Source organism: Sylvia atricapilla, chromosome 3, assembly GCF_009819655.1.
Source record: "Sylvia atricapilla isolate bSylAtr1 chromosome 3, bSylAtr1.pri, whole genome shotgun sequence".
In the NCBI taxonomy this organism is placed as follows: Eukaryota; Metazoa; Chordata; class Aves; order Passeriformes; family Sylviidae; genus Sylvia; species Sylvia atricapilla.
The window spans coordinates 63,464,552-63,485,603 of NC_089142.1; positions in this window are offsets into that span (position 1 = coordinate 63,464,552).

Consider the following 21,052-nt stretch of genomic DNA (forward strand, 5'->3'; position numbering starts at 1 on the left):
ACAGTCATTTATGTAATTGTTTATGTAATTTTAATTCAATAGTTAAGTAATTTTTATGCATCTTTGTCTTTTCTTCCAAAGATATGTAGGGGAAAGAAAAGCACTGTAAACAAAAAAATATTACAAGGTTAAACTCAACTACAAAGTTGTATTTAGAGTTTTTATCAATGGTGTTCTTTCCATCTGTTTGTGTTTGGGATAGGCCAGGCTAGAGCTGAAACTTAGACTTCTCTATTTCAGATCCTCCTAATCTGGCTGTCCGTAATTCAGAAGCAGCATCTCTTGAGGGCCTCGTGCCTTCTGTGTGCCATGCAGAGACACTCCCGACTCTCTCTGTGATGTAGGTGAAACAACCATGCTGACCTGTTGGCCAAAATGAATGAAGTTCTGTTTTCTGTTAACTGGCAAATTACTGCTGTGGTTTTATTTCGTCACAAGGGTTAAAAAACTTGTGGGAGGTCCAAATGAAATTGGCTTTTTTGTTGTCTGAACTTGATTTTGTTACTCTTGCCATGTCACTGTTCTGCAAACTCTTGATCTTCTAGGCTAGACAGGATCTGCATTTCTAATACAAAAATTCAGGCTTTTGACAGATCTAAATGGAACAAAAATAGACAAGCTTCTGCAGAGTTATTAACCTGGCGCCTTCTCATGAACACTAATTTTACTCAAAACTGACATTTCAATTGCAGCAATTTTCCTTAAAATGTGAAACACTGTAATATCTGCAAATTTTAAGGGTTATTAAAAAATGCATCTGCAGTAACACTCTAGAATTAAATTCTGGTAGCTTTAATATAAAATTTGCCTTTGTAGAGTAGACATTTGCCAAATAGAAAATGTATGTTCAAAATACAAAGACTGTTCAGGACACAGGATCATAATGTTAGCAGGTAAAACATGAAGTGAAATAAGGCATTTTGTTACAATGGGGTGCATTAAAAATATTTTAAGAGTTACATTTGCTGCTTTTTTTTTCAATATTTCGCTGTATGAAAAAAACCTCCCAGTGTGCTAATACCTTGTCAGTATTTTCCTTTCCACTGTCTCCAACTAAATTGAAGCCTAGCTCCAATAATGATTTTCTTTCCCAACCTATTCTCTTTATTCCTAGTCTGTGAGAGTATAATTTGAGTAACACACCTATTCCCTGGGCAAGAACTAACAAAGTATGACTTGTTCTACTAGATGTGTTCTTTGACCAAAATAAAATGTTCCCAAATTAGAACTGGGGTTGGGTTGATGAAAACAATAAATTGAAGATTGAGAACTTGCCGATATCCCCGTTTCCCCATACCAAACTTATTATTTGTCAGGTATGTCATCATGTTCCTTGCCATCATTCATCAAAATGAATGCCATTGGAACAAATGCCAGTTTGTCATAAATCTTGAATATAAGTAGCAATGAACATAGGAAAATTGTGGTGATGTTTTCGGTAAATGCTAAATTTTGGTGCTATGTCTAATTTGTGGTAAGAGTTCTGGAAGACTACCACTGAGATGGACATCCTTTGGTGCTCATAGTCCATGCAGACAGGTTGTCTTGGGCAGAACAATTGAAGTTGCTTTCATGGTAACAAATAATTTGGAAGTTGGTTTTGGCTACAGAGTTTTATTTATAACTGGTTGTTGGGTGTAATTGTGGTGTTGACAGTTCTTGCCTACTAAGATGTTTCCTTCCCTTTTTTCCTACTAGGGTAATTTTCACTGTGTCTTTAGAGCCGAAATAAAACATTAATGTTAATCCATAACGTTATTTGAATGTTACACAAACTGATATTATATGAGCAGATTCAAAGTGTGAATTAACTGGAATAAATGCAATTTTACTAGGAGGTGTCATGTTGAAAGCAGAGCAATGTGACATTGGAGCTATCGTAGAATATCCTTTAAAAGTTAAGGTTACAATTTTAGCAGGTTACTCTTCAAGTCTAAAGATGATCCTTTGGTTGGACACTTCCTTATGCCGAGTTGTGGGATACAGCAGCAAGGAGCAGTTGGCCGTAGCCTGTGCAGCCAGAACCTGCTCTGATGAGTACATTCATATCCTGTTCAGTCTTGGGCCTGTCAGAGCCATGTCCCTGTGGGGTTGTCTGGCTCTTGTGATGGGAAATTATATGGAAGCTGATAACAGTGTTTCAGGGAGAGGCTACAACTGGGAAGCAATTCCTCTTGCTCCTATGTGGAAATCTACGCATTTTGCCTGGGCATATACCAAGGTAAACAAACTCTGGTTCCGGGGAGGAAAACTACATTTGTTCCCAAGCTGCTCCATGTGTAAACTGGGAACCTTTGCCTTGGGACAGGGTGTGTGGGTGCAGATAGTAGCTACTTTACTTGTCTGACTTTTACCAACTGCTACAAATCTGTCAGCAACCTGATGTGAGTTTTGGTGTCTGAGGGAGGAACTACCGCAGAGTTGAGGGAGTTCCTGCCTTGAGCTCTCACCGGCAGGTTAGTGCCCCAACAGCAAGATTTTTCCAAAGTTTATCTATCAAGTGCTGCTTTATCATGAAACTTCTTTAAAAGTACCCTCAGTCTACTTAAAGGTTTCACTATGATAGAGTTGTAAATAAGGCAGAACATTTTCATGTTCATTTTATAAATTCAGAAATAGTTTACTTCTCTGTAACCTGCTCCAATTTTTACGCAAATTCTCAGCCACAGTTTATTATCCTAATTAGCAAGAGAGTAAAAATTCAAACCAGATATCATGTGAGCCTTGGAAATTTACCCTTTCCACAGGGTATCTGGTTTCCTTAAAAGCATTAAACTTGTCCACATTGCTGTATTTCTATTTCATTATTAGCATGTGCCTAAACTTTTGCAGTTTTGACTGCTTTACTACACTGTGCAGGTACTTAACATTTTTTGCACACTGGATTTCACAGAATGGGCTGGGCTGGGCCCTTAAGGGCACTATATAAGGGCACTATATAGTTTCAGTCCTCCTGCCATGGGCATGGATGCCTTGTACTAGACCAGGCTGCTCAGAGCCCCACCCAGCCTGGCCTTGAATACCTCCAGGGATGGGGCATCCACAACTTCACTGAACAATATATTCCAGTACCTCACCACCCTCACAGTAAAGAATTTCTTCCTACTGCCTGGAATCTAAATGTACCCTCTTTCAGTTTAAAGCCATTTACCCCTTGCCCTATCACTTCACGCTCTTGTGAAAAAATCCACACCACTTCCATCAGGATGAATATCCAGAAAGCTTTTGGTAATATTAGAGATTCAAGTATTTTAAAAAATGAGTGAGCTTTGGCTAGACAGCCATGTTTTCTGGTTCACTGTCTCCTGTGATTTTGCCTTGTATTCCCTTTTGTCTGTGCTGTTTCCTTGCAGCCCCTGCTGTGGAGCTGGCAGGTCAGGGAAGAGGGAAGCAGCCAATTGTAGCTCCTTGCACAGCAGTGCTCTTGCCACCACTGCTCTTCAGCAGGAAGCAATATGCATGCCAGTCTTTACAATTATTTAGTATTATCTTGTTCTTCCAGGCTTTGCTGCCTTCTGAGGCACAAGAAGTTTGGCCCACCTTGTCAGTATTGTGTGTTAACTCTATGTGTCAGTGCAGGGATTGCTTCACTGTTGTCCTTGTCAGGTCTGATGCTTAGTCATTGAATGTCTTCCCCTGACTTGCTTGTTGCTTCATTTTTCTTTCATGTCATATAACATGCATATGCCTTTGCTGAATGATATATGCAGAGTTATTCATCATTTTAATATATAAAGGCTTAATGCATACCTGAGTCTAATGAATAAGGAAATAGTTGTTTAAGTTGCAGTACTTAATTTATATTTTGTAGCTCAAAATAAACAGTACAAATCCATAGGCTTCTTTCCAATTAATCATGCTTATAATACTGCTGTGAAGCTGTGTCTTCTTTTCTCTATTTCTATTCCTTCTGTCCATCAACCTCACCATTCATTTATCCCATTTGTTTTACTTTCTCTCAAGGCTTTAAATGACTTTGAGGAAAGGTCTCTTATTGGGTGTACAGTTCGAGCTGGAGCCTCTTAATGTAGGCAGTGGGAGTTTTCCATGGGAGTGACACAGGTGAGACAGCAGTTGTGGCACCAACATCAAAGTAAAGAGGTAGGGCCAGTTTCAGGATGAGCATAAGCTCCAAATTATGTTCTGGGTGCAAAATTGGAGTAGCCTGTTTCTCTGTTCTGCTCAAGTCTGTAGCTTCATATCAAGCTTTTACAGAGCAATGCTTAGTCAGACCTGCACAGCTCAAGGAATTTTATCCAATAATCTCTCTACCAGGCTCAGTAATGCGTGAGATCTGAGTTGATCATCTCTCTTTGAAATATGTTTGACAACTAAAAATTATATATAAAAAAAAAATTTCATTCTAGAAGAGAAATATTCTGAAGGTATACTTTGAAGTGTGTTCGTCTTTCCTAAAACTTGGTACTCTGCAACATATGTGAGAAATACAAGTTTAAGTTCTTTTCAGTAGAGAAGAAATAATTACAAAATATTTGAACATGAGTAATATTTTTTTTAGTAAGTCTGGGTTGTCCTGGCATTCCTTATATAATTCCATGTGTATGGAAATGTTGAATTTGCAATTTATTTGAATGATTTCCAGAGTCACACCAGGACTTACAGAGGCCACATACTCAGCCAAAACTTAAAGCAGAAAGAAAACTGAGTGGTTTTAGCTCTTAAGCTGGAAATAGTGGCTTTATCAATGTGTATCTGTCATACAACTCTCGACCAAACTTCTGGAGTTTGCATCCTCACAATAGGGAATTTTCTAGTGCTAACACTTTTTACCAAATAGGCGGGACTTCCTTAGAGGTGGCACTTTGTCAGCCCATGGTGCCTAAGAAGCAGGAGGAAAATAACCTTGTTGTTACATTCCTTTTGTTTTCCAACTGCTACAGTCAGTTAGTTTTGTTAGATGTACATCATATGCTTCTTTCTAGGAAAGCACAGTCACTGCTCTGAACACGGTATGTGCCGTACACTCTGAGAACATTTCAAGAGCAGCAGAAGTTTCTTGTGGCACTCGTGATGTATTTTTGTGCTGGTGTGGTTCCAGGGAGCCAAAGGTTCTCTCACTGTTGTCAGAGGTGAAATAAATGCAGTATTAGAAACTTACAATCTTCTTTTGGGGGATTTTAATGAAATACTCAAGTAAGAAGAAAATAGCTGTTAAACAGAAGTAAATGTAAGCCTGGGGAAGGTAGCTGGAGAGAATTGATAAAATATATTGTGTGTGAGTTTGACTACTTGCACCGGTTTTCACCTAAACAAACATAATTAGGATGTGCTTCCAAATCTTGATGAACTTTTTTCAGCTGTACTGTAATATAGTGCCAGAGAGCTGAAGAGCTACAAATTAGAGCGTTGCAATTTAATTTTCTCAGTGAGCTGAAAGCTTCTGTGTATTAGTACTAGCTTTGGTTAAGACATTTCTTGGAGTTGCTCTTTAATTATACTTTCAGGACTGCATATATTATTTTTCCAAATCAGTAATTTATAAAAGTGAATGGAATATGGATTACATGGATGTTGGGATTATGCATGGAACATGGATTTTATGGATTACATGGATCTGGAAATCTCTGTTAATCAAAGGCATAAAATGCCTTTTCTTGTCTTAAGTAACAGTGAGGCTTGCTGGGATGGAGTGGGGGCAAAAAATGAGCCCTGTTGCCTTTTTCAAACCATTTTTTTCAGTATATATGAGTTTTCTACATGATTATTTTATTCTTCAGAATTTATCTATGCAAGTATTAGTCAAACCAATGACTCTTGCTGCTTTTCTCCTCTGCATTGTTGCACTGTGTGATTTTTACTATACGTAAGACTTCTTTTACATTCTGCAGAAGCCTGCCAGGCTTTTCTGTTCTGTTTCAAAGCACGAGTTCACATCTAAGTGTTTTCTCTAGTGGTAGAAAAGGTCTGTTGAAGTGGGCTGTGATAACTCTGCAGAGAGTTAAAACTCAGGGGAACAGGAATCAAGCATATGAAAAGGTGGAAAGGTATTTTTGTTTTAATAAAAGTGATGAGCATTTTATTTTCCTTGGATATGAATGCTGATTGCCTTGCAAATGAGAATTCAGCTTCTCAAATCAAAGATCATTTAAGCAGTTGTGAATGTATGAACGAAACAAAACATAGAGATTGTGAAAGTAATGCAAATTAATGAGGAATTTTATCTTTTTAAAAGTTGAAGTAAATTGGATTGAGGGAATTTGAACCTGATATGTAATAAAAGAAATAGGCATTTAACTGCACTCAGAACCACTCAAAACCCTGCTTGTCATACAAATGTTACAGCAACTGCATTTTCCCCTTGGATTCAGATCTCTGTTTGAATGTCAGTGTTACATGCACTAGAACACAAGGGCTCTGGGGTTTGCAAGTAAAGCTTTTCCATGTGCATTTTCTTGCACATGCCTGTGCAAGAGCACAGATGACGAGGCTTGGACAGTTGCCTCTCTCGGGATGCCGCGTCACAGTTCGTCCTTTTCCAACTTTCAATCAGGGCTGCAGCCTGGGCGTGCCAGCCACAGGCAATCCCTTCAGCAAGTGCCTTATGTCTTACACTCTCTAGGGGACTCCCTAGTGACAGTGACAGTGACAGGGAGCCAGCATCTTTGGAACACGGTGTTTGTTACTCATCCCCTGAAAATGTCTGTTGGATACACAATACAGCAGTGCACGAGATGTAGCCTTGTCTCCAGAAAGACTTACGTGGACAGGTTTTACTTGCTCGTTTATAAATTCCTCTTAGCCTAGACAATTCTGTCCCTGGCAGGGAGAGCTGGCTTTAACTGTGTTTTTACAAGATGAATCCGCATCCCGTTTCAAGCCCGTGCACACATGCACACCGGTTGTTCTGGCGCAGCCATACAGCTCTCATGTGACCCAGAACAGGGACTGCATCTGGCTTAAAAATGCAGAAAAACCCGACGTGTTTTGTGGCTTTTGTTTTGCGTGGCGAAGCCAGATCTCATTCTCAGCGTGGCTGTGTAGACAGGCATGCTGGCATCGCTGTAGGCTGCAGGCAGCAGCATTTCAGTCAGGCACTACCATGGGAGGCTCTTGTGGATGAAATCATATCGTGAGCTTACAGCACGTCTGTCTGGGGGTCAGCCTGTGCTCTTCTCACTGGCACAGTCGTGCTGATTTTTGGTTTTCTTTCCCTGCTTCGTTCAGACCCTTTGTCTTTTCTTGGAGTATGAAATAGCCTTTGATTCAGTTGTAAGCTTTGGATAAATTAACACATTCAAATATGGATGGATTTATGCAGGCAGTCTCCCCAGTTAATGGTGTTGGCACTGTCAGTTCCTTTTGAAGCTGTGCCTTTGAGACATTTACCTGCTTGCTTATTTTCTTCTATTTTTTTTTTTTTCAGCTTCGAAGCTTGGCAACCCCTTTATAGCTCACTTTCTTCAAGGAAGTAGAGTTAAAAGTTGAAAAGCACATCTGACAACACTGATCAAAAATAAGCATTTTTCTACTTCTTCTCTTTTCTACTTCTACCCTAACCTCTACCTCCCCTCAAGTTAATCTTTAAAACTTCCAGTGCAGTAGTTTACCAAAATAGTTAAATTTAAATATTTTAAGAGACGCCTTCATCTTCCTTCTTCCTGACTTCCATTTTTTCCCGTGGGCTGATTATACTGGCTTGTTATCTCTGTTCACTCCTGGGGTTGGTTGCAGATACATCTCTAATGTGAGAAGATGGCAGAAGCTGCCATTGTTATTATTGGGTTTTGAATATGTTGTAGTCTGGTATTTTCCTGCTTCTAGAGCTCTTTGAAGAGCCTGAGAACCAGTTGTGTGTGCTTTTTGAAGTTCTTCCTCTTGAGTGAGGCAGGAATCCCAACTGGCTGTTCCTGCTGATACGTGAACCCAAGAGCTTTTCCTTAGGACTGCATCCTGAAAAATGGATGTGGTGACATAATAGCCACTCTGATTTTTTTACCCTTTTCCTTCTCTCCTTTTCTTCCTCCCAGCTCACTGAGGAGAAGCACATAGATTCATGCCTGAAACCATGCAGAGATACCTGCAGCATTGCTAGGACTGGCATGCAAAAGAAATTGCAGGTTGTCTGTGTTTTTGCTGGGGAGGCAAAACATAGAATTTAATGACAGTCTGATTGTTACTGCATTCAGGTTTCAATGCCTGAAACAGCAAAACTGTATGAAGTCGTACATAGTAATTTGAATGAAACAAGATAAAATCAAGAGGAAAGGAAATGACTGAAGGGCCTTTAGCATGCCCTTATTAAGACTGTAACCAAAATACATGTAGAATTTAGAATTAAAGACCAAGTCTGCTTTTATACTTCTCATCTGAATATTACAGTTTCAAAGTGGGGGGGGGGGGGGGGGGGATTAGTTTGACTCGTCAGTTAACAGACGAAAGAGATGAGAGCTGGAAAAATGTCTGATTCACCAGTTAGTACACATCCAAAATTGTCACGTTAGGCTTTGGCTTATTTTGTATATGCATGACTGCAATTTCCCCTGTGCTTAATTCACAGAGATCAAGCATTTCAGGAGACCTGGCAAAAAGGATGGGAAGTGTGCTGTGTGCGGGGAGCTGCTGCCAGCTCTTGCCTGCACTGTGGCTGGTGCCTGCGCTGGTTCATCCTCGTCCTTTGGCCCCTGCAGATGGGTGGTGGGCTCTGGGATAAGCTTCAGTGTGGGAGGACCATGTGTGGGCATGCCCTGCTGGGCTGTCCTGCTTTGATGAATTGCCTTTCAAGGCATTTCAAAAGCACCTGTGTGTTTGTGATAAAGTGGGTGTTGTTGATGTAGTTGGTTTGAATGTTTTAATGGAGAGATATAAGCTGTAAATTTTTTCAGTGAAGCAATGTGCCATGCTCTACTCTCAGTTCCATCCCTTCCTCCTTCCACAATTTTTTTGTTATTTTTCAGAAACACAGGTAGTTGGCCCCCTAGATGTTCTGAGACTGCCAGTGCTGTGATATGTCAGGAACACAACTGCTGTGGGTATTCGCTTTATCTAGGCCATTGTTCTTCAGTTGCAACAAATTATACATAGCTTGTTATGAACAGAACAAAGACTTTTCCTTATACATTGCCAGCCCTTAAGTATAGTCAGGTTCATCTCCACACCTGAGTCTGCACAGCTTAACAAAGTCTGTTTTTTAATAAATCTAAACAGCGAGCATTAAAGTGATGCAGGAAAGAATCCACATTTAATCAGTTTGACGCAGTTTCCCCACGATGTGTCACTATCTTGCAGTCCCTGCATTATCATAGCATTGCTTTTTGGAATGCTCTCCATAGGACAGTTCTGCAGTGATCAGTGGTCTCAGCTGTGACACCCTGTAATACAGCCACTTCGTTGGAGACCACTTTGTCTGGTCTGATTGAATTAAGACTCTTTGACAGGGACTATGAACAATGTGGAGTACAGTCTGAAGAGCAAAGCAGAGAGCCCAACTCAAAACCAAGAGATAGCTCTTGGAATGAAATTGCTCTCTAGGTTGATACTACTGGCATTGAATATTCAGTGTGTCCTGGGTTGTAGTTTAGGGTGTATTCTATCACCATCTTCAGTTAATGGCCCATCAATGCCTTTTGCATGACTCAGAGATAACTCCCTCCGGGCGTTATCTCTCTCTTTAATGGGCCATTAAGGCTCTCTTCCATGACTCATCATCCCATTGTGAGATGCTCCGCCCATGGGGAAGAGCCAAGCATTCTCACCTGGATATAAGCTGGGATTTGGGACAGTAGAAGCAGCCCTCTCCCACTGGATTCCCAGAGGACCGGAGCTACCAGACCTTTCTACAAGATTTCTGTTTCAAGAAGACCACCTCGTCTGGACTGTTTCCATCACCCTGATCAGGTTGTATTCTGACTCTGTCACTGGTTTTTCTTTTTGTATTTATTTTATTTTATTCTATTTTATTTTCCTTTTCTTCTCATTAAATTTTATTTCTGACTTAGAGCCTCTTACTTGGTTTGTTTTTAAACCACAACATATTTTTGGCGCCCAACGTGGGGCAGAGGCAATAAGAAAAGTCAGAAATTACAATCTTATTGAGGACACCTGTCTGTTATGATGCCCAACATGCTTACATGTGTCTTATACCTATCTCTCTATATTTTTCCAAACGTGGGGCACTATCTGCCGGCATTAATACTCCTGCATAGACCAGGATATGGTACTAAAATTGCTTTACTGGTCTATTATGTCCATTGCTTGATAAAATCTGAGGCAATGAACATTATTCAGAATATATACCCAGTTTTGTATTCTTGTTCTAGTCTAGGATGCTACGTCTGGAGCCTCAACAATCTCACCCAGCCCCTGTGGGGAGGAGTAAAGAATGATTTTTTCCAGCTTTTCAGGAAGGACACAGCAGTTTTTGAAAATATTGAGTACCCTCTGGATGCCAAGGACAGCATAATGTTCTTGTTAGTCTTGCTTGGTTTTCTCTGTACAGCCTGCACCATGCTTAGAATCAAAACACTGCATGGTGTGTTGGAGCATGTTCTTAAAGAAGTAGAAGAGGTAAAAAGAAGCAAAGCAATAACATCGACGACTACACAGACTCTCACAGAGGAAAAAGGAACCAAAAGTGCTGTCAGCATCTCCACACAAACCGTCACTGAACCGGAACAGCCTAAACCAGTAGCAGTTGCCACCACTCAGAAGAAGAAATCAAGGAGCAAATCAGTCCGCATAGCGACTGACGAGGATGGAGCAGGACCTTCGCACTCAGCTGAAGAGACAGAGACAGAGATCATCACCCGCTCTCTATCTCTGGGTGAGCTGCGTGACCTGTGAAGGGAATTCACCCGTCAGACCAACGAGTCCATCCTCACCTGGCTGCTCCGCATCTGGGATGCTGCAGCCAATGACACCATTCTGGATGGAACTGAGGCCAGGCAACTGGGATCACTGTCCCGCGATGTGGTCATTGACCAGGGAATTGGAAAAACCCAAGAAACTCTCAGCCTCTGGCAGCGACTGCTAACAAGTGTGAAAGACAGATACCTTTGTAAAGAAGACCTCCTAGTGCACCAAGGAAAATGGAACACAATAGAACAAGGTATCCGATGCCTAAGGGAATTGGCTGTGCTGGAGATCATTTTTGCAGAAGATGAGAGATTTCCTAAGAGCCCAGATGATGTCCAGTGCACATCACGGATGTGGTTGAGATTTGCACGGCTTGGACCAGAAATGTACTCACGTTACCTGGCAACACTGCAATGGAGAGAAGGTGAGGACAAGGTGGGTGTCCTGGCTAATAAACTAAGGATTTACGAGGACACTGTCACCGCCCCAGTTCGTGCCCATGTCTCATCTGTGGAAACAAGACTGGCTGAGCAAGTCAGGAACTTAATTGAAGAAGGCCATCAGAAACTGAAAAAAGAACTTAAGGAAGAAATTTACGATATTTCACCAGAGCCGACGAGAGTCTCTGCGATTAGGAGCAGGCGTCCCCCAGCCAGGGAGAGAGGATACACACCCCGAGGTAACCTTTGGTCTTTTCTTCGGGAGCATGGAGAAGATATGAAGAAGTGGGATGGAAAACCTACCTCCTCCTTAGCAGCCCGGGTACGTGAACTGAAAAGAGAAATGCCTGCAACAAAAAGCTCATCTAGAATCAGTGTTGCTCCGGTCTCTCGTGCACAGAACTCCAGACGTTACAGGAATGATGATATGACTGATCCTCTTGAAGGAACCTCAGCAACTCATTTACAGGAAGAGAACAACGTATGCGATGACCAGGAATAGGGGGGCCCTGCCTCTAGCCAGGAAGAGGAAAGGGACAATCGGATCTACTGGACTGTGTGGATCCGATGGCCTGGCACATCTGACCCACAAAGATATACGGCATTGGTTGACACTGGGGCCCAATGTACCATGATGCCATCAAGGTATGTAGGAACAGAATCCATTTCTATTACAGGAGTAACAGGAGGGTCCCAGGAACTGACTGTATTAGAGGCCGAAGTGAGTTTAACTGGGAAGGAGTGGCAGAAACACCCTATCGCAACTGGCCCAGAGGCCCCATGCATCCTCGGCATAGACTATCTCAGGAATGGATATTTCAAAGATCCAAAAGGATATCGTTGGGCTTTTGGGATAGCCGCAGTGATGAAAGAAGGCATCAGACAATTGAATACCTTGCCTGGTCTCTCAGATGACCCCTCTGCTGTGGGACTGCTGAAAGTAGAAGAACAAGAAGTACCAATTGCCACAGCAACAGTACACCGTCGGCAATACCGCACAGACAGAGACTCTGTGATCCCCATACATGAGATGATCCGCAAACTGGAAAGCCAAGGGGTGGTCAGTAAGGCCCGTTCACCTTTCAACAGCCCGATTTGGCCGGTGCGTAAGTCCAGTGGAGAATGGAGACTGACGGTGGATTACCGTGGTCTGAATGAAGTCACGCCACCACTGAGCGCTGCTGTGCCAGACATGTTAGAGCTTCAGTACGAGCTGGAGTCCAAAGCAGCAAAGTGGTATGCAACCATTGATATCGCCAACGCCTTCTTCTCCATTCCTTTGGCAGCGGAGTGCAGACCTCAGTTTGCCTTCACCTGGAGGGGCGTGCAGTACACCTGGAACCGACTGCCCCAGGGGTGGAAACACAGCCCCACCATCTGCCATGGACTGATCCAGGCTGCACTGGAAAAGGGTGAGGCTCCAGAGCATCTGCAGTACATTGACGACATCATCATATGGGGGAATACACCAGAGGAGGTCTTTAAGAAAGGAGAAGAAATTATCCAAATTCTGCTGAAAGCTGGTTTTGCCATTAAAAGAAGCAAGGTTAAGGGACCAGCTCAAGAAATCCAGTTCTTGGGGGTCAAATGGCAGGATGGTCGTCGCCAAATCCCCACAGAGATAATCAACAAGATCACAGCCATGTCCGCACCTACCAACAAAAAGGAAACACAAGCTTTCCTAGGTGCCATAGGCTTTTGGAGGATGCACATTCCTGAGTACAGTCAGATCGTGAGCCCTCTCTACTTGGTGACCCGCAAGAAGAATGATTTCCACTGGGGGCCTGAACAGCAACAAGCTTTTGTTCAGATCAAGCAAGAGATTGCTCATGCAGTAGCCCTGGGCCCCGTCAGGACGGGACCAGATGTGAGGAATGTGCTTTACTCCGCAGCTGGAAACAATGGTTTGTCTTGGAGCCTTTGGCAGAAGGTGCCTGGGGAGACTCGAGGCCGACCATTGGGATTCTGGAGCAGAAGTTACAGAGGCTCCGAGGCCAACTACACTCCCACAGAGAAGGAGATCTTGGCTGCCTATGAAGGAGTTCAAGCCGCCTCAGAAGTGATTGGCACTGAAACACAGCTGCTTTTGGCACCCCGACTGCCAGTGCTGGGGTGGATGTTTAAGGGAAAGGTTCCTTCCACACATCATGCCACCGATACCACATGGAGCAAATGGATTGCCCTCATTACACAGCGCGCCCGCATTGGAAACCCAAATCGCCCTGGGATTCTGGAAGTTATAACGAACTGGCCGGAAGGTGAAACTTTTGGATTATCGTCTGAAGAAGAAGAAGAAGAAAAGCAAGTAACACGCGCTGAGGAAGCCCCACCATATAATGAGCTACCGGAGACTGAAAGACGATATGCTCTGTTCACTGATGGCTCCTGCCGAATTGTAGGAGCTAACCGGAAATGGAAAGCTGCAGCATGGAGCCCCACACGACAAGTTGCACAAGCTACCGAGGGACAAGGTGGATCGAGTCAAGTTGCAGAGCTTAAAGCTGTCCAGCTGGCTTTGGAAATTGCTGAACGAGAAAAGTGGCCGAGGCTTTATCTCTACACTGACTCATGGATGGTAGCTAATGCTCTGTGGGGATGGCTGAATCGCTGGAAAAAGGCCAATTGGCAGCGCAGAGGAAAACCCATCTGGGCCGCTGACATTTGGCAAGGCATCGCCGCCCGAGTAGAGAGGCTGACCGTGAAGGTTCGACATGTGGATGCCCATATACCCAAAAGCCGGGCTAATGAGGAGCATCGCAACAACGAGCAGGTAGACAAAGCTGCCAAGGTGAAAGTATCACAAGTGGATCTAGATTGGCAGCACAAGGGAGAATTATTCCTAGCTCGTTGGGCCCATGATGCCTCTGGTCATCAGGGAAGAGATGCAACATATCGATGGGCCCGTGACCGAGGGGTGGACCTTACTATGGACAGCATCTCACAGGTCATCCACAGCTGTGAAACCTGCGCTGCAATCAAACAGGCCAAGCGAATGAAGCCTCTGTGGTATGGTGGACGATGGCTGAAGTACAGGTACGGGGAAGCCTGGCAAATTGACTATATCACCCTTCCCCAAACACGCCAAGGAAAGCGGTACGTGCTGACCATGGTGGAAGTCACCACTGGATGGCTGGAAACCCACCCTGTGCCTCATGCCACTGCCCGGAACACCATCCTGGGCCTTGAAAAACAAATCCTGTGGAGACACGGCACCCCTGAGAGAATTGAGTCGGACAATGGGACCCATTTCAAGAACAACCTTATAAACACCTGGGCTAGAGAACATGGTATTGAATGGATATACCACATTCCTTATCATGCACCAGCTGCCGGGAAAGTTGAACGGTGCAATGGACTATTAAAGACTGCCCTGAAGGCACTTGGTGGGGGAACCTTCAAGAATTGGGAACTAAACTTAGCCAAAGCCACATGGATAGTTAACACCCGAGGGTCTGTCAATCGAGGTGGTCCTGCCCAGTCTGAACCCTTACACACAGTGGATGGAGACAAAGTACCTGTGGTACACATGAAGGGCATTTTAGGAAAGAGTGTTTGGATTAATCCCACTTCAGGCAAAGGCAGACCCGTCCATGGGATTGTCTTTGCTCAAGGACCTGGCTACACTTGGTGGGTAATGCAGAAAGATGGAGAAACCCGTTGTGTCCCACAGGGAGACTTAATTTTAAGTGAGAGCAGTGTGTAAGGTTTCATTCTGTATGTATATATGCATTCATCTGTAAGAATGTATTGATTTAGGCATGTTGTAGATGGTAATAGAATAAGGGGTGGATTGTCCTGGGTTGTAGTTTAGGGTGTATTCTATCACCATCTTCAGTTAATGGCCCATCAATGCCTTTGCATGACTCAGAGATAACTCCCTCCGGGCGTTATCTCTCTCTTTAATGGGCCATTAAGGCTCTCTTCCATGACTCATCATCCCATTGTGAGATGCTCCGCCCATGGGGAAGAGCCAAGCATTCTCACCTGGATATAAGCTGGGATTTGGGACAGTAGAAGCAGCCCTCTCCCACTGGATTCCCAGAGGACCGGAGCTACCAGACCTTTCTACAAGATTTCTGTTTCAAGAAGACCACCTCGTCTGGACTGTTTCCATCACCCTGATCAGGTTGTATTCTGACTCTGTCACTGGTTTTTCTTTTTGTATTTATTTTATTTTATTCTATTTTATTTTCCTTTTCTTCTCATTAAATTTTATTTCTGACTTAGAGCCTCTTACTTGGTTTGTTTTTAAACCACAACACAGTGTTTTGAAGGAGAGATACCAGTTGGATGGGTATTTTGTATGTTGTGGTATACCAAGCTGATATGCAGAACTGATCTACTACTTGATGTTTGTCTCATGATGGGAGGTGGAGCTCAAAAACAACAGTCATTTAGTTCTCAGTTTCTTCCCCAGTTATTTTCCTTTATTGTCTTTCTGCATTTTATTATAGCTGCAAAAGAGTACGTTTCTCTAATAGAATAGATGGTGACATACATATCTATATATATATATATATAAAAATATAAAATAATTAATTAAATTTCTTTCAAAGTTGCAAACAAATGATGAAATGAAGGATCTGCTGGACGTGACCATTTTCCATGAGGAGATTTGATGGTCTTTGTACACTCACAGGGAAGCTGTGGAGCTCCCAGGCCCTGCTTCTGGCCCTGGCAGCGACTGCTGTGGTGGTGAGCAAGTTGCATCCCTTCTCCCCGGCTTCCGTGTTAAATAGTTTCCTCTATTAACTGGCCGAATGGTTTGTTTCCTCTCGAGCACTTCATCAGGGAGCTGCCAAACCTGACATACACTGGATCCTGTCTTATTCTTTGCCGAGTCTCGCTGAAGCCAGTGGGTGTGCTTGTTTAGGCCGTAATTAGACTTTGTTATGAGTAAGCAGCATCAGAGTATAAACTTAATATCCTTCTGAGGTGAGTGCTGCTTAAATAATAAGTAGCCTTCTGTTTTGTATACCCAGTCTAGTTTAGGTCCAGTAAGCTTTCAAAATGAAACACTATATTGTATGGCTCTAATAATGTCCCATAAATAGCAGCTATTTCATACTGTGTTTAGAGCTGCCTTATATTTGATGAAAATATATATGCTGATGTGACCCGTACTAATATATACTTTCTAATTCAAATAGCTTTCTTTTGCAAATGAGCTCTTCCTGGACTCTCTTGGCCTCAGCACTAACACTCATCTTGCATACTACTGTTCCCTCTAAAGCAGTTATTGCTTACATGTTGTGCAGTACTTGCTGTAACAAACATTTTCATATGGGATATAAAATAAAACAGAGCTAGATATTTCAGACTTTGCATTAGCTACAACTGCTTAGGGAATCCTGATTTGTTTCTTCTTCAGTTCTGCCTTCCTTTTGCTTCCCTACCTATGAAAGCTACGGAGTCTGAATACTTTTGGAATAATACGGCAGGGTTAGCAGGTGGGTGATGGCACTCAGAGAGGCTTGGGAATGGATGAACTCACGGAGAACATGATCCTGTTGGTAGAAAGGCAGCCTGCATTATTTTAAATTAGTAAGTCAGCTACAGAAATTCCAGTTGTTGACACACTACCCTTGAACTCTGTGCTACATAGAGCCATGGGAGAGGCATGATGGGAGAGCACATGTGAAGCTGCATACATTGCCAAAAAGTCATGTATTTGTCGTGGTTTCAAATGTTTTGGCTGTCCTTCCTTCCCTTGCCGCCTGCTGTCCCTTCATCTGGCACATCTTTTTCTCTCATGGCCGTGTGGCCTCACACTGGGGGTTGGCTGCGCCATTGCAGCTCTGTGAGCTGTGCAGCTCTCCTGTGAGCTGAAGCGTAAGCTGGCATGGAAAAGGAGAAAAGGAAAAGGATCAGGCTTTTTTCATCAGCGTCACATCCTTGCTGAGGACAGCTAGTGAGGAAAGGGAGGGCTGAAGTGGTGAGGAATGGCAATCGTTCAGCCCGAGTGCTGCTCTCTCTCTGGGCGATGAGGCCACGGTGTCAGAGCACATCACACAGCCCACTTACTGCCAGCTCAGGCGTCCCTGTGCAGAGCTTCAGATGCTTTTGCTGCTTGTGTATGCTTTCAGCGAAGTGATTGTGGTTGATTTAATGTCCATTCATCGTGTAGTTGGGACTGCTCAGGAGGTCAGTGACCAGCTCTCTGCTAACAGGTTGCAACCTGTGAAAAGCCACCAGACAGAAACCGCTTCCCATGCGCTGTCCCTGAGGAGCCACCATGCCACCTCCTCCTGGGATGGGCTCTTCCTGGCCCGGGTGGGTTTCCTTAGGGATGAAAATAGGAAGTATGTGAGGAGGGCAGGTCTTGGTGAAATGGCTACCAAGAAGGGGAAATAGAGCATAAGGAGGGTATGGGCTCCCCCTGAGATATTCAGGCTGTGCTTGTGGTGTATCAGACCCATCAGTGCTCTTCAGCACTGGGGGAGGCTTTTGGCAGGCCCCAGGAGGCACCACAAGAAGGGATAGGCAGGGGAGGTGTATTTTGTGTGGATTTTGACTTTCCCCTCAAGCTCTTTCTTAGCAGAACAAGAGGAACAGAACCTTTCCCTCCAACGTTTCTTCGTAAAAGGCGCAAAAACAACCACAAAACCCTTTGTGTTATGCAGATGATTAAGAGGGCACCTTAAACACCAAATTCAGTTGTTTGAAGTTATTTTTTGTTGAAGTTGTATGTGTGCCTCTAAAATTTCTTGGTGATTAGATGTTTGTTTAACAAAAGAGCTCGTTTTCTTTGAGCTAAACTAAATACCGAAGATTTGAAAGGACTTCTTAGGCAAGAGAGCCACCTTCTCATCCCATGGACTAATTACTGAGGCCTTCTGTTTTCTCAGGAGTCTCATCCTCTTAGAATACATATTGCAATTTCAGAGCACGTTTCCTTGCTCAGAGTTTCTCTTGTTGGGATTAGCTATTGTAGTGCTGTCACCTACCCTGCAGGGTTGCTCCTGCTTGGCTGCACGGGGGAGAAAAGGAGGAAATTACTGCAGCTCACAAAGATGCTTTGCCCTAATTATGATTCCTACATTGAGGAGCAATGGTCCACCCAGTGCTGACCATGGGAAAGCACACATTTGCCAAGTGTGCACTCCTGGAGATCCAAGAAAAGCAATGACCTCTGTTCAGGTATAAAGAATATTTCTAATTCAGCTACTCCAGGTGTGAATTTGATCAATTTCTCTTTTTTTGTTGTGGTGGTTTTTTGTTTGTTTTCTCTTGCAATTACATATGTTTTTTAAGGGAGGCAGGTGTTATTCCTTGCAGCAGAAAAGGACTTAAGTTTCATTTTATTTGGTTAAGTAAGAATAGGATGCCAGTACATGTACAGGATACTTTTGGGGCAGTCAGAATGGCATTGGTTACCCTAAGGGAATGGAAGGACTCTGGTTTTTAATTTTCCCAATTTAAGCACAGTACACTGTCAAAAAAGGTCCATCAGGATCCTGTAAGTTTCATGAGGCCCTTTTCTTCTGTTACTTTTCCTTGCTAAGCTGCTTGGTCTTCAGTGGCCTCCAAACTTTTGCATGCTGTGAACTAACGAAGCAGAACATTAAATCTTTTAAATCCTAAGAGTGCCAGCAATCTACTGAGCATTTCATAGTGCTGTTGTCAGTGAAGAATGCTTGTGTGTATTCTCTACATTGTAATCCCCTGAGTGTGAAATAAGATCTGGTACCAGTTTATTTTTCTCTTTAATTCTTTATCATATCAAATATTAAATGTGCTTTAATCATCCTGTCTGTTTCTGGGTATATAAAGCAAAGGATTACCCTTTTTGGTAAACAGGTTTTCAGCTTCTTTTTTTTTTTTTTTTTTTTTTTTTTTTTTTTTTTTTTTTTTTTCCCCCCCACAGATTTAATAGTACAATTTAAATGGAATAAAATATTGTGTGAAGAATTATAGGCTTCCCCCCACCACCACTTTATTTTTACGTGTGGGTCCCTTTAAATGTTCATTAATGTCAGTCCTATGCATCTCTTTTTATATTTTAAAAATCTACTTTCATAGCATGTGGCCTTTTTGTGATCAAAGTTAGGCTTAATGAGTGCTTTCAAAGCACTGCTTTGCTAAACATAGTGATAGTGTTGTATTAATTTGAAATATCAGTAGTCCAGTACTAACAGTGTCTTAAATAGTTCTTATCCTTTACTCTGTTTCTGTTGATCACAAGTATTAACTCACAAGTCTTTTTTTTTTTTTTTCTTTTTCCCCTCAGTTTAATCAAGTGAGTACATTTTTTTATATCTGTGTCTTCAGCTGTGAAATGAGACCAATGCTTACCTGGCACATTGTGGAGTAATGTGAAACTAGCTAGTGCCTGACATTTAGAGAGGGGCCGGGGGAGTAGGGAAAATGTGTGAGTGACTGATATTTAGTAGTTGGCATGGATGTACAGTTATCTGCAAGGATGAAAATATGTAGACGACTGAAAAGACATGAATGAGATTGAATTGGATTAGTTTGAACAAAGAAATCCACTGGTACAGATGGCTTAAACAGCTGAAATTGCGCTGTGCTCACCAGCATGATGAAATCCTTTCTTGTGAGACAGGAAGCCCCTGTGTTGTGAAGAATGGAGAAAGTTCAGGTTCCTTTATGGAAAATTGAGCTATGTAGGAGATGTTCCTGCAAGGAGACAGCAGGTAGTGTAGTGCTTTTTGTAAACGTGGTTTTGAGTTTGCAAATCTCTTGTGAGTTAATCTGGAGAGAGAATGGAGTGTCAAAGGGAAGCAAGTAAGGCCATTTCTGGATGCAGGTACTAGTTGGGGAAATAATTTTATTTCTAGGTAGAGCAGATTTCTAGTACCTCCTTACTGCAGGTAAATTTAAATAGGGGATTATATTTTTTTGCATTTAGTTGACCAAAGAGAAGAAAGAACTTGCTTTCATACTTGCAAAAGAACAAGTTGTCCTTGCTTTTGAGAACACTGTTGCTCTTATCTGAAAATGAAGCTAGTTAAAAAAAAAAAAAAGTCTTAACCATGCACAAGGTCTGTTGCTGTTAGAGAAACATGTGTATTCTTAGCTTTAAGTGAATAAATTTTTTCACTGATTTATGTTCAGTCAGGACTGTAGTGTGGTGAAGTTGTGAGGGACTTCATTGTAATGAATCCTGGAATGACAGGATTCATTGCACTACTTAAAACAGTCAAGTAGGACTGTGGAAAACTTAAACTTCCTTATACTTATAAGCTCACAGGAGGTGCAGACTAAGACTAGCAAAGAAAGAAGATTCTTTTTTTCTTTGAAGTTGATTTGCAAAAATATTTTCATTCTTTTTAAAATAATAAGTAAGAGCTTTTAGTATTCACAGATATCCTTGTTTGAGACCAATCTAAGCTGCTTTTGTGCTTGAAGTCTTCTGTAATTCTGTTCTGTGATTGTGGGTAGGTCAGAAGCAGCATTTGTTGAAGTTGAATACTTGCCTTCCCATGGCCTTACATGTTTTTAGTGAAAAGGATGAACACTTGAAATGTTAAATGAATTTCCTTTAGGCATCAGCACTCTAGGCTTTCCCTTCTTCCATTTTCTTTAATCAGGGTGAGTATGTCTGAAAAACTATGCTGACATAGCAGTTATTGTCCACATGACAAATGTTTACATTATGCTGCAAAATCAAGGAGATCTCATGCAAAAATTGCATTGTTTGAGATTCATTTGACATACAGATGTGTGTGGTTTTAGGATGCTGTTGCATCCTTTGTTTCCTGGAGAACCTTCTGATACAACGACCGTGGCATTTTTCTCCTGTGTGAAACTTGCTGCTGTTAGCTATGCTTTTCTGG